Source organism: Ovis aries, chromosome 4, assembly GCF_016772045.2.
Source record: "Ovis aries strain OAR_USU_Benz2616 breed Rambouillet chromosome 4, ARS-UI_Ramb_v3.0, whole genome shotgun sequence".
In the NCBI taxonomy this organism is placed as follows: Eukaryota; Metazoa; Chordata; class Mammalia; order Artiodactyla; family Bovidae; genus Ovis; species Ovis aries.
Window position 1 is genome coordinate 105,385,596 of NC_056057.1, and position 13,688 is coordinate 105,399,283.

General features: G+C 46.4%; 1 protein-coding gene across 10 annotated transcripts in view; it reads right to left on the bottom strand.

Annotated features, from left to right (window-relative positions):
* The window catches only part of DENND2A (DENN domain containing 2A), a 98,572-nt gene that overhangs the window by 79,817 nt on the left and 5,067 nt on the right, over positions 1-13,688 (bottom strand). For 2 of the 10 annotated variants that reach the window (XM_060415154.1, XM_060415152.1), the window contains exon 2: positions 13,155-13,331. The exons of 7 other annotated variants lie outside the window; for them this stretch is intronic. The gene's annotated coding sequence lies outside the window, so the exon portion shown is untranslated. Of the gene's footprint in view, positions 1-7,205; positions 8,997-13,154; positions 13,332-13,688 lie in introns of those variants that run through there. One more of the 10 variants, XM_060415153.1, reaches the window with a different exon arrangement.

Below are 13,688 nucleotides of genomic sequence, written 5' to 3' on the forward strand. Positions count from 1 at the left end.
CAGCTGCAAGAACAGTACAGAAAACTCACATACTCTTTTATCTAAATTCACCAAGTTTTAATATTCTCCTTCAATTGAAGTGTTCTGAATTGCTCTTTTGGAGCTTCAGGGAATATGAGTGCTATTCAGCCACTAGAAGCCTTCAATACTATGACTCTAAAAGAAAACAGAATCTTACAAAACCAGTTTACTGGTTTTACACATCCAGGTCCAAAAGACAGCTCAACCACAACTCACTCCTGACCCTCCAACAGGACCTTTCAGGAGGACACTGAACTCTTTAAAACCAGATTACCAAATATGCAAGAAGAGCTAAGAAGACATAGGAAAATAAAAAAACTGAGGAGCAGAGGTGACTGGCCCTATCAGATATTCACACATACTATAAAGCCTCTACAATTAAAACAGGATGGTACTGCCAGAAGAATAGATAATCAGACTGATAGAACAGACAGCCTAGACATAGACCTAAGTACTCGTGTATGTGTTAGTCACTCAGTCCTGTCCGACTCTTTGCGAACCCATGAACCATAGCCCGCCAGGCTTCTCTGTCCATGGAATTCTCCAGGCAAGAATACTGGAGTGGATTGCTATTCTCTCCTCCAGAGGATCTTCCCAACCCAGGGATAGTACCCTGGTCTCCTGCAACGCAAGCAGATTCTTTACCGTTTGAGCTACAGGGAAGTCCTCCAAGTACTCATAGTACTTAATATATGATCAACGGGGTATCTTAAATCACTAGAGCAAAGATGGACTTTCTCATAAATGAGGGAATAACTGACCAACCCAAAGTGTTCAAGGAAGATCACAATGCAGATCTGATGTGCCTGCGGTCCTGGTAAACTGAGGATGACCCGGGTCTCTCTCAGAGCCAGAAATCCAGCTGCAGGCAAGAGCTAGTTCCACAGAGGGGCTGCAGCCCTGAGGGGTTGACAGCAGCCCCCGAAGGATCTGACCACTGCCTGCCTTAACCCCTCAAAATCTCCAAATGCCCTCTGAACCTGCTATGATTTGAATGCAGTTTCAAAATTCTGACTTTCCCCCCCCCTAGAGTTTATCATATATTCATACAGCACCTGATTTTCACATCATATGCACATTATAACATATATAAGCCCCTGCCCTCCTCCCAATTTTCAGGTGTAATTCTTGTTAGGCTTATTTTGAAGAGAAGATTAAGCTTCAGTGACTGGCCTAGGATCACAGTGTTTAAGTAGCAGAACAGAGAATCTTATGATTTGTATCTTTCTACTCCAAATTTTATTTTTCTCCTGCAAACCTTGTTATCTGCTCTCTTAGTACCTTCAACCGGAACCACCCATCAACATCTCTCACAAGTCTGATCCAAGGATCTGCTACTCAGTGGTGCCAGTACCCTTGGGGACAGTAACCTGAAGGCCTGACCCCTCTTCTTTCAAGGGCGGCAAGCAGGAAATAGCTTTCATTCATAACCTTTGGGAAGGTCAGGGTCAGGAAATGAATGCTGTTTCATCCTGTGATCTGTCAGGCACTGCATTAAGTACTTAACCAACATAATCACAGAAATAACACATCTCCCAAGAGAAATGAGGGCTTCCCAGGTGGCACTCAGTTCAGTCGCTCAGTCGTGTCCGACTCTTTGCGACCCCACGAATCGCAGCACGCCACGCCTCCAAGTTGTTCATCACCAACTCCCGGGGTTCACTCAGACTCATGTCCATCGAGTCCGTGATGCCATCCAGCCATCTCATCCTCTGTCATCCCCTTCTCCTCCTGCCCCCAATCCCTCCCAGCATCAGAGTCTTTTCCAGTGAGTCAACTCTTCTCATGAGGTGGCCAAAGTACTGGAGTTTCAGCTTTAGCATCATTCCTTCCAAAGAAATCCCAGGGTTGATCTCCTTCAGAATGGACTGGTTCGATCTCCTTGCAGTCCAAGGGACTCTCAAGAGTCTTCTCCAACACCACAGTTCAAAAGCATCAATTCTTTGGCACTCAGGTTTCTTCACAGTCCAACTCTCACAACCATACATGACTACTGGAAAAACCATAGCCTTGACTAGATGGACCTTAGTCAGCAAAGTAATATCTCTGCTTTCGAATATGCTGTCTAGGTTGGTCATAACTTTTCTTCCAGAGTAAGCGTCTTTTAATTTCATGGCTGCAATCACCACCTGCAGTGATTTTGGAGCCCCCCAAAATAAAGTCTGACACTGTTTCCACTGTTTCCCCATCTATTTCCCATGAAGTGAGGTGGCACTAGTGGTAAAGAACTATCTTGCCAATGCTGGAGACGCAGGTTTGATCCCCTGGATTGGGAAGATCCCCTGGAGAAGGAAATAGCAACTCATTCCAGTATTCCTGCCTGGAGAATTCCATGGACGGAGGAGCACAGCGGGCTACAGCCAGTGGGGTCGCAAAAAGTTGGACTCTGTCTGAGTGCGTGCATGCGCACATACACAAACACACACACAAATAAATGAAAAAACACATCCGCATATGTCCTTGTATAGTAATATTCGGAGCACATTACTTTTGATAGCCATAAAGTCTATGCACTTGGATACAGTCCAAGTGCCACCAACTGATGAATAAACAAAATGTGGTACACCCATACAATGAAATAATATCCATCCATCAAAGGAATGAAGTACTGACATATGCAACAACATGGATAAGGAGACACTAAGCTAAAGGAATACAAGCCAATCACAAAAGGCCACATATTGTATAAGTCCATTTATATAAGGTATCTAGAACAGAGGTCAGAGAAGGCAATGGCAGCCCACTCCCGTGTTCCTGCCTGGAGAATCCCAGGGATGGGGGAGCCTGATGGGCTGCCGTCTATGGGGTCGCACAGAGTCGCACACGACTGAAGTGACTTAGCAGCAGCAGAACAGAGGTATCTACAGAAACAGAAAGCAAATTAGTGGTTGCTTAGGGCTGAGGCAGATGGAGCTAGGGTGGGGAGTGGTGGCTAAGGGGTATTGGGTTTCTTTGTCCAAGTGACAAAAATGTTCTAAGACTGATTGGTGATGGTTGCACAACCTGTGAATATACTAAAAATCATTAAATTATACACTATAAATGGATTAATTTTATGGTATGTGAATTATTCTTCGATAAGACTTATTTTAAAAAGAGAGACAGGAGGAAGGAAGGGAGGGAGGGAGGGAAGAGGAGTGGGGAAGGGAAGAAGAGTGGGTAGGGGGTGGAGAGAGACACTAAGCATCAGGCAAGCAGGCACCAGGTACATATCAGGAAGCTGCAATAGTATCCCCGGGATTTTAAGAGAGGTGTGTAGCCCCCAAGCCCTCACTCTAGTACACCATTATCTCCTTCACAAGCCCTAGCTCCAGCAAAGTAGCATGTGAATCTGAGGAACCAGGATTCTTATGAGTACAATAGTTAAGACAAATGAACACATTAGGGTTACAGAAATATAACTGGGTAGTAGATCTCACAAGCACTCATTGGTGCTTGCCTACCTCACAAAGCAGCCCCTTTCCTGCAAACCGCCCCTTCCCTCCTCCACGGAGGCCACAGGGACCCGGGCAGCCATGTTTGAATGATGATCCCACCCCCAGCCACAGCTGATTGGCTCTAGAGGAGGCCTAACTGAAAGTCGGGCCAATCAGATTCCGCTGCCAGGGAGTTACGTCAATATGTGTGGCCAGAAGACGGAAACATGGCGCTGTGAGGCAGCCATTTTCACCCTGCAGACCAAGGAGCAGAGGGAGCTGGGCTGTTGAGGAGAAGCATGATACCCGCAGAGAGAGGGCTCTGCGCTCCCTCAGTCCAATCCGCTCTTGGGGCCAAGCTGCATTCCTGCCCACAGGTTCCACAAGATATCTTTATACCCTTGTTTGCTCAAGAAACCAAAACAATCCCCCCTAACACAGTGTCATGTTCAAACTATGTTCAAGTACTTTCCCAAAACGAAAAAAGCAAGCTAGTGTGCATGTGAGTTTTCAACATGAATCTGCACCCATATGGCTGAAGCTGAGCCAACTGCAGCTACCAAGGAAACCAAACCCCCATTAGGTTTGTCTCCAGCCTGGCACAGAAGTTGCCTGTGATCTTATCATTCCTGTTACACTATGGAGAGTCAAGAAGTTCCTTCCTCTTCCTGGAGGCATGCATCACTGAAGGTATTGGGAACATCTGAAGCCTTAGTTCATCTTTTTAAAATCAGATGGGTAAAAGAACTTTTAAACAAAAACAATAACAATATAATTAATATAATGGAATCAAAGCCTTACTAAGGCCATGTCATGAGAACTAATCTTTCTAAGGACCTGAACAACATATTATAAGCATTGATACAAGAGGATCTGCTGGACTCTAGGATGAAGTTTTAAATAGGACATGGTATCAGAAGGCCTACAGTTTCCTTCTTCCTAATAAAACCTCACTGAAAAAACTCTGGCCTTACATTGGAGTGGACCAATGAGAGGTCACTGTGGGTAAATGAACAAATAAAGGAATGCGTGCCTTCTTCAGTTCTTATTTTGGATCTACAGTATACAAGAAAGCAGAGCTCACATCACTCCCACACACTGGCAGGGACACATCTGAATGAAAAACATTTAGAGAGGTTGCATTGTCTGCACACCAGAAGAAGAGCTGAGTTGACAGTAGGAAAGGGACGGACAAGTCCTTTTCCCATCCCTCTGTCTATTTATGGGAGTCATTTCCCTTCAGGAAATGCTGAGCCCCTCTCCCAGGACCCTGTTGGGAATGACGCCTGCACTGGTTGACCCAGCCTTCCACATCCTCCTCCTGGCCTCAGCAGCTCTCCCCTGGTGACCCCCATCAGTCATTGGGAACCCAGCCTGCAAATGACAGTGCTTCTTACAGTCCTCAGTCTAGTGTGGAAATTCAAAGAGGAAAGGGGGGATAAAGATACATAATGCAGCTAGAAAAGCCCCTGGATGCAGAAGCTCCTTAATGTGAACAGAGGATGGTAGCAGGTAAGAAGGGCTGGAAATGACCACAATGTGGGCCAGGATTTTGTGGCTCATCTAGCCTCAGTCTCCTGTCTGGGGGATGGCAGAGGCAAGAACAGGACTCAAGGCTCCTATCTTCCCATGTGGGACTCATTCACCTCCTCCATGCTCCTTTCTCTTCCCCAGAAAAATGTATAGACTCATGTTTCTATAAGGGGGCTTCCCAGGTGGTGGTTTAGTCGCTAAGTTGTATCTGACTCTTGTGACTCCATGGGCTGTAGCCTGCCAGGCTCCTATCCATGGGATTCTCCAGGCAAATATACTACAGTGGGTTCCTTCTCTAGGGGATCTTCCCAACCCAGGAATCGAACCTGGAGTGGGGTGCCATTTCCTTCTCCAGGGGATATTCCTAACCCAGGAACCGAATCCTGCACTGCAGGCAGATTCTTTACCGACTGAGCTATAAGGGAAGCCCCAAATCCCAGGTGGTGCTACTGGTAAAGAACCAGCCTGCCAATGCAGGAGACTTAAGAGACATGGGTTCAGTCCCTGGGTCAGGAAGATCCCCTGGAGGAGGGCATGGCAACCCATTCTAATATTCTTGCCTGGAGAATCCCATGGTTGAAGAGCCTGGTGGACTACAGTCTATGGGGGTCACAAAGAGTCGGACATGACTAAGCGATTTTAGCTCACACACATTTCTATAGAGAAGTTATTCCAGGGGAATCAGGGTCTACTAATTACATACCGTTCTTTTCTTCTTTCTGGGGTTAGCCCTGGCCAAACCCCAAACTGAAGTTCTTCCCCCTGTCCTCTGAATTTCTCTGGATTTTTTTTAACTTATCTACACTTGGTAACTCTAATAAATGTGCATAACCATGTGGTATCTCTTTCATGGTTGGCTCCAATTGTTATTTATATGTTTGATTTAGGATTTCAGGTAGTTATGTTTGACCTCAGATTAAACTGCAACAATGAGTGAACTACAACACTTATTGAACACTGACTATTTTCTAGGCAAGATTCCACACAGATTGTTTCACCGACTACTCACACCTACCCTACAGTTGCCTCGCCTTCACAGATGTGGTAAGCAAGGCCTGGAGAGATGAACTTTCCCCAAGGCCACATGGATGCCAAATGAATCCAGGTTGTCAGACTCAAGTCTGGGTGCCTAATACCAAGTCAAGAGCTTTGGGGGCAGGTTACAGGCCTTCCCTTCCTGGATACAGACTAGCTACTCAGGGAATTGTTTTGATTGGGTTTTATTCAACCCCTCCTCCTCTCCCAGCACAACCTGGCCCCAGGGCACTGCCTGGCCATCCTGTCCATTTCCAGAGGGAGCCCTTGGGCTGCCATTTTGGGATTTATTTTTCCCTCTGAAGGGTTTCTTCATGTTCATTTTAATCTGGCCTCACTGATACTGGGGCTTCCCTGGTGGCTCAGACAGTACAGAAATCACCGGCAATGTGGGAGACCTGGGTTTGATCCCTGGGTGGGGAAGATCTCCTGGAGGGCGTGGCAACCCACTCCAGTATTCTTGCCTGGAGAATTCCATGGACAGAGGAGGCTGGCAGGATGCAGTCCATGGGGTCGCAAAGAGTTGGACATGACTGAGCGACTATCACTCATGCATTGATCAATAGTGGTACTGAGGTGGGGAGGAGGGCCCTTGGTGGGATCTGCCCTGCGTCGTGGCCCCTGGGTACCTGGCCGCTCACACCCCACCAGAAGTAGCCACTTGGAGGGGATGCACAGAAGGCCATGCTCTATCTCCTTCCGGCAGCCCTCCCTGGCTGCAGCTGTGCTGCCCCAAACGCCTCACTCCCCACCTCCTCTCCCTCGCGCCTTCCGGGCCTCCTCTTCCCTTCCTCCCCCCTCAGACCCTTTCCCACCCTCTTTTTGCTGGCTTCTGTTCTCTTTCTTTCCATGAGCAGAGAGTTTCCAGCCTGGCTCCTGGCCAGCACATTTGGACAAAAGGCAGCAATCTTGGAGGGAGACGTCATCTCCCATCCCCTTTGCTGGGGCCGGCACCATGGCTCCTCGAGCCCAGGGAGCCGGGGGCTGGGACCGCTCCCATCCCACTCCCAGTTCTGGGAAGGAGCTTGAAAGATGGTGTATCGTGGGGGTTAAAAGCAAAGGGTTTGGAAGCACGCAGCCCCAGATTCAAACTCCAGCTCTGCTGCTTGAGAGTCATGGGATTCGGGCCAGTTATTTTGCTCAGCCTCGGTTCTCTCTGCTATAAAGTGACAGGAACAGCTCCTGCTTTGAAAGGCTTACCCAAGATGGCACCTGGAAAACAGTGGGCACAGTGCGTGTCCTGTGAGAAGCTCAACACAGCTTCTGTTGTTATGAATGGAACTTAATCCTGCCAAATAATACAAGTAAAAATATAGGACTTTGGTATGATATTAATAATGACAATACTAATACAACCTCCTCAACTTATCTGCAGAAAGTGTTAGTCACTCAGTTGTGTCTGACTCTCCGAGACCCCATGGACTGTAGTTCACCAGGCTCCTCTGTCCATGGAATTCTCCAGGCAAGAATACTGGAGTGGGGAGCCATTCCCTTCTCCAGGGGATCTTCCACAACCTAGGAATCGAACCCGGGTCTCCTGCATTGCAGGCAGTTTCTGTACCATCTGAGTTGCCTGCAGACCAGCCTCAATTGTTTGCAAATGTGGTAAAGCTGTAAAACCTCTCAAACATACCTTTACTGTCACAGTGTAATCTGCAAAAACTGGTTTTGAAATTGGAAAAGGAGCTGACCCCCTTCCCTATTCATTAAAGCCAGGGCTCAGCCTTGAAGCCAGAAGTGAAAGTTAGGAGGAATCCACCCCATCAGCATGGCCTGCTCGCCTGGACTCCGCTCCAGTCCCTCGTTTTCTGGCTCCCTGTAACCTGAGGCTCCAGTTTTGTTTGTTTACTATCTATGTGTGGTGTTTTGTACTCAGAAGTTGTGTAATGCCGGGGAATGTGCTCTGTTTTATTTAGCTAAGTTTTGAGATATGGGCAATTTTTATTTAACTAATCTGAGCCAGCATGGATGGGTTTGAAATTAATCCACAAGATCAATCAAGGAGCTGAGCACATGAGGTGCTGCTGGGAAATACACACCTGTAGGAATGGTCCCTGCCCTAGAGCTAGGGATAAAAGATGCAAACCCAATCAACCAATGGCAATGAAAGATTACAACCTTTCAACACCAAAAGATTAGTTTAAATGTCTAGGGGATGCCTGACAACATGTTTAACAAAAGCCACAATGTGAGAGGGGTTTAGGGACTAAATTCAAACCACCGTGGTAAGTGTTATGAAAGAAATATAACTGGAGGAATTTAGAAGTGGGCAGGCAATGAGAGTCAGAGGAGTCACGGACTGCTTCAGAGAAGACGTAGAATCTGGTGGCCCTTTGGCCTAGTCGGGAGAGTCTTTCAGGTGAGGCAAGAGCATGAAGAAAGGGGACAGTACGTCCCACCCTGGACATGAGACTGATGGTGGGACAGCTGCTCTGGGACATGTGGAAATACGGAGAGGAGGATGGAAGGACTGGCAGATAGACTTGGAGACGTTCTGGAATCAGAAAGCAGAGGTACGGTTTGCTTTCCACAGAATATAAACAGGATACATGATAGAAGGGGCTTCCCAGGTGGCTCAGTGGTCAAGAATCTGCCTGCCAATGAAGGAGATGTGGGTTCAATCCCTGGGTGGGGAAGATCCCCTGGAGTAGGAAATGGCAACCTACTCCAGTATTCTTGCCTGGAGAATCCCATGGACAGGGCAGCCTAGAAGACCGCAGTCCACAGGGTCACACCGAGTCAGACACAACTGAGTAAGCAAGCATGCACATGATGGGAGATATGAACGGATATACTCAAGAGGAACATACAGATCAAGCAGCCAGAGGTAGAGATCTAAGAGTCTGGTTAGAGAACAACCCTGGGGGGCGGGGGGTGGAGAAGATCTGGGGATGCAGCTGAAGAACCCGTGAGCGTGGACAAGCTCTCCCCGGGGGATGTGAGGCCAAAGAAGAGAGTGAGGAACGGAGGTGTGGGGGGGACTCTCTCTTGACTGAGCTCTTTACCATGTTTCTTCATCTGGGTTTTCCAACTGGACAGAGAGGTCTGATGGCGCAACACCTGCCTTGGGCTTCTTTTTATTCCTCCACAATGTCTATTTGGACCAGATCTTGGTGTTCTGTGGGTGCGGCGTGAATGCTTGTTGAATGAGAAGAAAAGGAATCAGTGAAGGAGATCGGATCATCTCCAGAGACAATTAGCATAACCCAGATGGTGTGGTGTCTCAGGGGAGGAGGCATTATTCAAAATGCTTCACAAAAGGGGCTTGGGCCCCAGCCAATCACCAGGGCTTTATGTTGACCCTTTCATGGCTGGATCTGGTCGTGGGGGTCCCAAAATGGTGGGACACCAGGAGTGACTATTCAGAGAAGCATCTCAGCCTTTTGACAAGTGGTGCAGACATGTCACCAGAGCAATGTTATATCGACCGTGACCTGGGTCAGGTAAGTCACGTTAGGAAGTCATGTTAGGAAGCTCAGAAACCAAGAACAGTGAACTAGCTAGCTGTACAGTGGCCTCACAATCAGTAACTGGATGAAGTCTCTGCAGACAGTCGGGGATGGAGGCCAGATCTCAGGGACGTGAGGAGGAGCTTGCGATCCTGCCCTGGGGGCTCAGGCAGGTGCTGTGTCTCCTCATCCTGAAAGCAGCCTTCTTCCTCTCTTGTTCTCTAGTCAGCAGGCGGCCTGACCCCAGGCTGTGTCTGTGTCTAGAAGCACTCTGACTCTTTTCCCTGTAACTCTTCCCTCTGTCCCAGGTCAAGGATCTTAGATTCCCTGAGTGCAGGTGAAAGGAGAGCCTGGAACAGGAACCTCTCTTGACTCTGTCCCTGCAGTGCCGGAATCGCCAAGTCTCATCACGTGGGGAAGCATCAAGGAGCCCCTCCTCTCTGATGTTTTTCTATCCTGTTAGATGCATCAGTTCAGCTGGTGGGTAAACAGAGCACTGGTCCCTGTTTGATGTCCTGGGAGCTGTGTGTGTTTATTGATTGTCACAGACACAGACGATGAAACGGACCAGATGGAAAGGGATGTCAGGCGGCCAGGGATTTGTATGTGGGGCTGGCTGACCACACACTTCATTTCACATCTGAATGACTCCCACCTCCAGCTCAGAGCAGCGAGTGGAGAAATCCCTCTGGACCTGCAGTGAGCTAGAGACACTGCGCTGGGAGAAGCCCAGCGCCCCGGGCAGGCTGCTTTGGCGGTCCGTGTCTTCCCAGCTGCCGCCCTGACCAAGTCTGTGCCTGAGAGATGGTCCCACTCCATCTGCAGGGAAGCAGGTTCTACGTCTCAGGCTGCCCCAGAGCTCCCGCCCAGTGACCAAATCAGTGCTCTGTGGTTTCTCCCCCAGAACTTCTCTCCTGACCATGCAAGGCCAGTTTTAATCCTGATTTGTGGCACAATTTCCCACAAATACCTCTGCGCGGTCATCTGGGAGGTTGAGTCTGTATTTCCCAGGGACGTGAGAAGCGCACATAAAATTATAGAATGTTTTGCTTTAATGGTTCCAATCTGCTGGGAAAAGGCAGCTGTATTTTCTTCCACAGTGAGCTGTGGGAAGTAGGGACAGTGGTACCCATCCTCTCTGACTCAGTTAGTGGGAAGGAGTTGACACGCAGCACTGGGTGAGCCACTGGACCCGTCCTCCTTCCCTGCACTCAGGTATCTACTCTAGGGGGGAGTTAAGAAAAGCTGGGGGGCAGAGGGATGACACAAAATCATGTCCCTGGGTCGGTACACTTAGGCCTGCAGGAAGAATGGATTGGCATGTCCAGCCCTTTGCCAGCTGGCAGTTGGCAGGGATGCTCCCAGGACAGACTGGCTGGCTGTATAGCAATTAACAATTTATTTTTTTGTTTGTTAATGGCAAAATAGCAAGAAACAAGTAGAAAACAATATATACCAATCCAGCCAACGTGGTAGATCATATCCTTATATATTACCAATTCTACTATAAGAATTATTTTTATATTTAAAATTTGATACTGTCCTTTTCCCTTTCAAGTAAATACTTTCACAAGTACTTTAAGGAAAAATGAAGTGTGTTTAAATAAAACAAACAAACAATTTATCTTTAGTGCTCCTTTTTTACTTTCCAAGTGTCCCACTTTGTATATATAGTTATCCTATCTGTTGTACAAAGTGGATTTGCAAAGAACTTAGGGCTAAATCAAGTCCAACCCTTATGACACAGACAAACAGGATTAAAAAGCAGAGACATCACTTTGCCAACAAAGGTCCATATAGTCAAAACTATGTTTTTTTCCAGTAGTCATGTGTGGATGTGAAAGTTGGGCCATAAAGAAGGCTGAGCACCAAAGAACTGATGCTTTCAAACTGTGGTGCTGGAGAAGACTCTTGAGAGTCCCCTGGACTACAGGAGATCAAACCAGTCAATCCTAAAGGAAACTAACCCTGAATATTCATTGGAAGGACTGATCCTGAAGCTCTAATACTTTGGCCACCTGATGTGAAGAGCCAACCCACTGGTAAAGACCCTGATGCTGGGAAACACTGAGGACAGGAGGAGAAGGAGGTGGCAGAGGATGAGGTGGTTGGATGGCATCACTGACTCAGTGGACATGAATTTGAGCAAATTCCAGGAGACAGTGAAGGACAAGGGAGCCTGGTGTGCTGCAGTCCATGGGATCACAAAGAATCAGATATGACTTAGTGACTGAACAACGACAACATGATAGAGAATTATTTCCCTGGGCTGGCTCTTATGTGTAACCCACTCTGCCCATTCTAGGTTTCAGCCTACACAATTATGTGAACTCGTGGTTATATGAGATCAAGATTTTCGGAACACAAACCAACAGCAAGAGACAATATTGGACAATTTGTTGGATGACGAGCTAGAAGCCATGGAAAAACTCTTAGAAACTCTAGTTTCAATATGTTGCCTTGAAAATTTTAACAAAACTCAAAATAATGGATTGCCTCTATGAATGTACCACACAATATCTAACTTAAATAGAAATTCATAGTAAATTCAGTGAGGAATAAGGGTGAGAGGGGTAATACTATTTTACAATTTTTTCAAAAACTGAGTATCAAAATCTCATTTTATACATATACACAATGGAATATTACTCAGCCATAAAAAGGAATGCATGTGAGACATTTCTAATGAGGCAGATGAACCTACAGCCTATTATACAGAGTGAAGTAAGTCATAAAGAGAAAAATAAATATCATATACTAACATATATATATGGACTCTAGAAAGATGGTACTAAAGAATTTATCTGCAGGGCAGCAATGGAGAAACAGACATAGAGAACAGACCTATGGACATAGGGAGAGGGGAGGAGAGGGTGAGATGTATGGAGAGAGTAACATGGAAACTTACATTATCATACGTAAAATAGATAGCCAACGGGAATTTGCTGTATGTCTCAGGAAACTCAAACAGGGGCTCTGTATCAACCTAGAGGGATGGGATGGGAGGGAGGTTCAAGAGGGAGGGGATACATGTATACCTATGGCTGATTCATGTGGATGTTTGATAGAAAACAAAATTCTGTAAAGCAATTATCCTTCAATTAAAAAATAAATTGGGCTTCCCTGGTGGCTCAGCTGGTAAAGAATCCGCCTGCAATGCAGGAGACCTGGGTTCGATCCCTGGGTTGGGAAGATCCTCTGGAGAAAGGAAAGGCTATCCACTCCTGTATTCTGGCCTGGAGAATTCCATGGACTGAATAGTCCATGGGGTTGCAAAGAGTCAGACACGACTGAACAACTTTCACTTAAAAAATAAATAAATTTTAAAAAAAAGAATCTCATTTCATTAAAATATCCATCATTGGGCATGGATATATTCAATATACGTTTGGCTTTGAAATCTTTTAGCAATTCCACCTCTGGGAATTTATATACAGAAATGTTGGAACAAGTGCTGGAGAGTATTTACAGCAGCTAAAATCAGAAGCAACTAATTACTCATCAATAGACAATGTGTTAAAGAAATAAAGTCAATTCATACACAAGAAGACTAGGTAGCTGTTAGAAAGGAAAGGACTATGTTATGTCCCACATGGAACTGTTCTCACATAATACTGTTTAGTTATTCCGCTTTTCTAACAAACAAACATAATACATTACATGTAAAGAAAAGAAGTCTAGGGGGATTTAATATACATACCAAATAGTGATCACCTCTGAGAAGGGAGTAAGGATGGGGAAAATTTTCACTGTGTTCTTTTTGTTGTTGTTCAGTTGCTAAGTCATGTCCAGCTCTTTGCAACCCCATGGACAGCAGCTGTCCTTTTTATGTATTGCTTGGGGGCTTCCCTGATGGCTCAGCTGGTAAACAATCCACCTGCAATGCAGGAGACCTGCATTCAATCCCTGGGTGGGGAAGATCCCCTGGAGAAGGAAATGGCAACCCACTTCAATATTCTTGCCTGGGAAATCCCACGGACAGAAGACCCTTGCAGGCTTTAGTCCATGGTGTCCCAAAGAGTCAGACACGACTGAGAGACCAGCACTTAAATATTTTATAATAAGGATAGTTTTTATAGTTTACATATAAATACATACATGTGTATATAAAAGTAATCTTAAAGTTTTACTTCTGAAAAAAAAATTTTTTTTGGCCACACCATGCGGCGGCAGGTGGGATCTCAGTTCCCTGACCAGGGATCCAACCCGTGTCCCTGCATTGGAAGCACAGAGT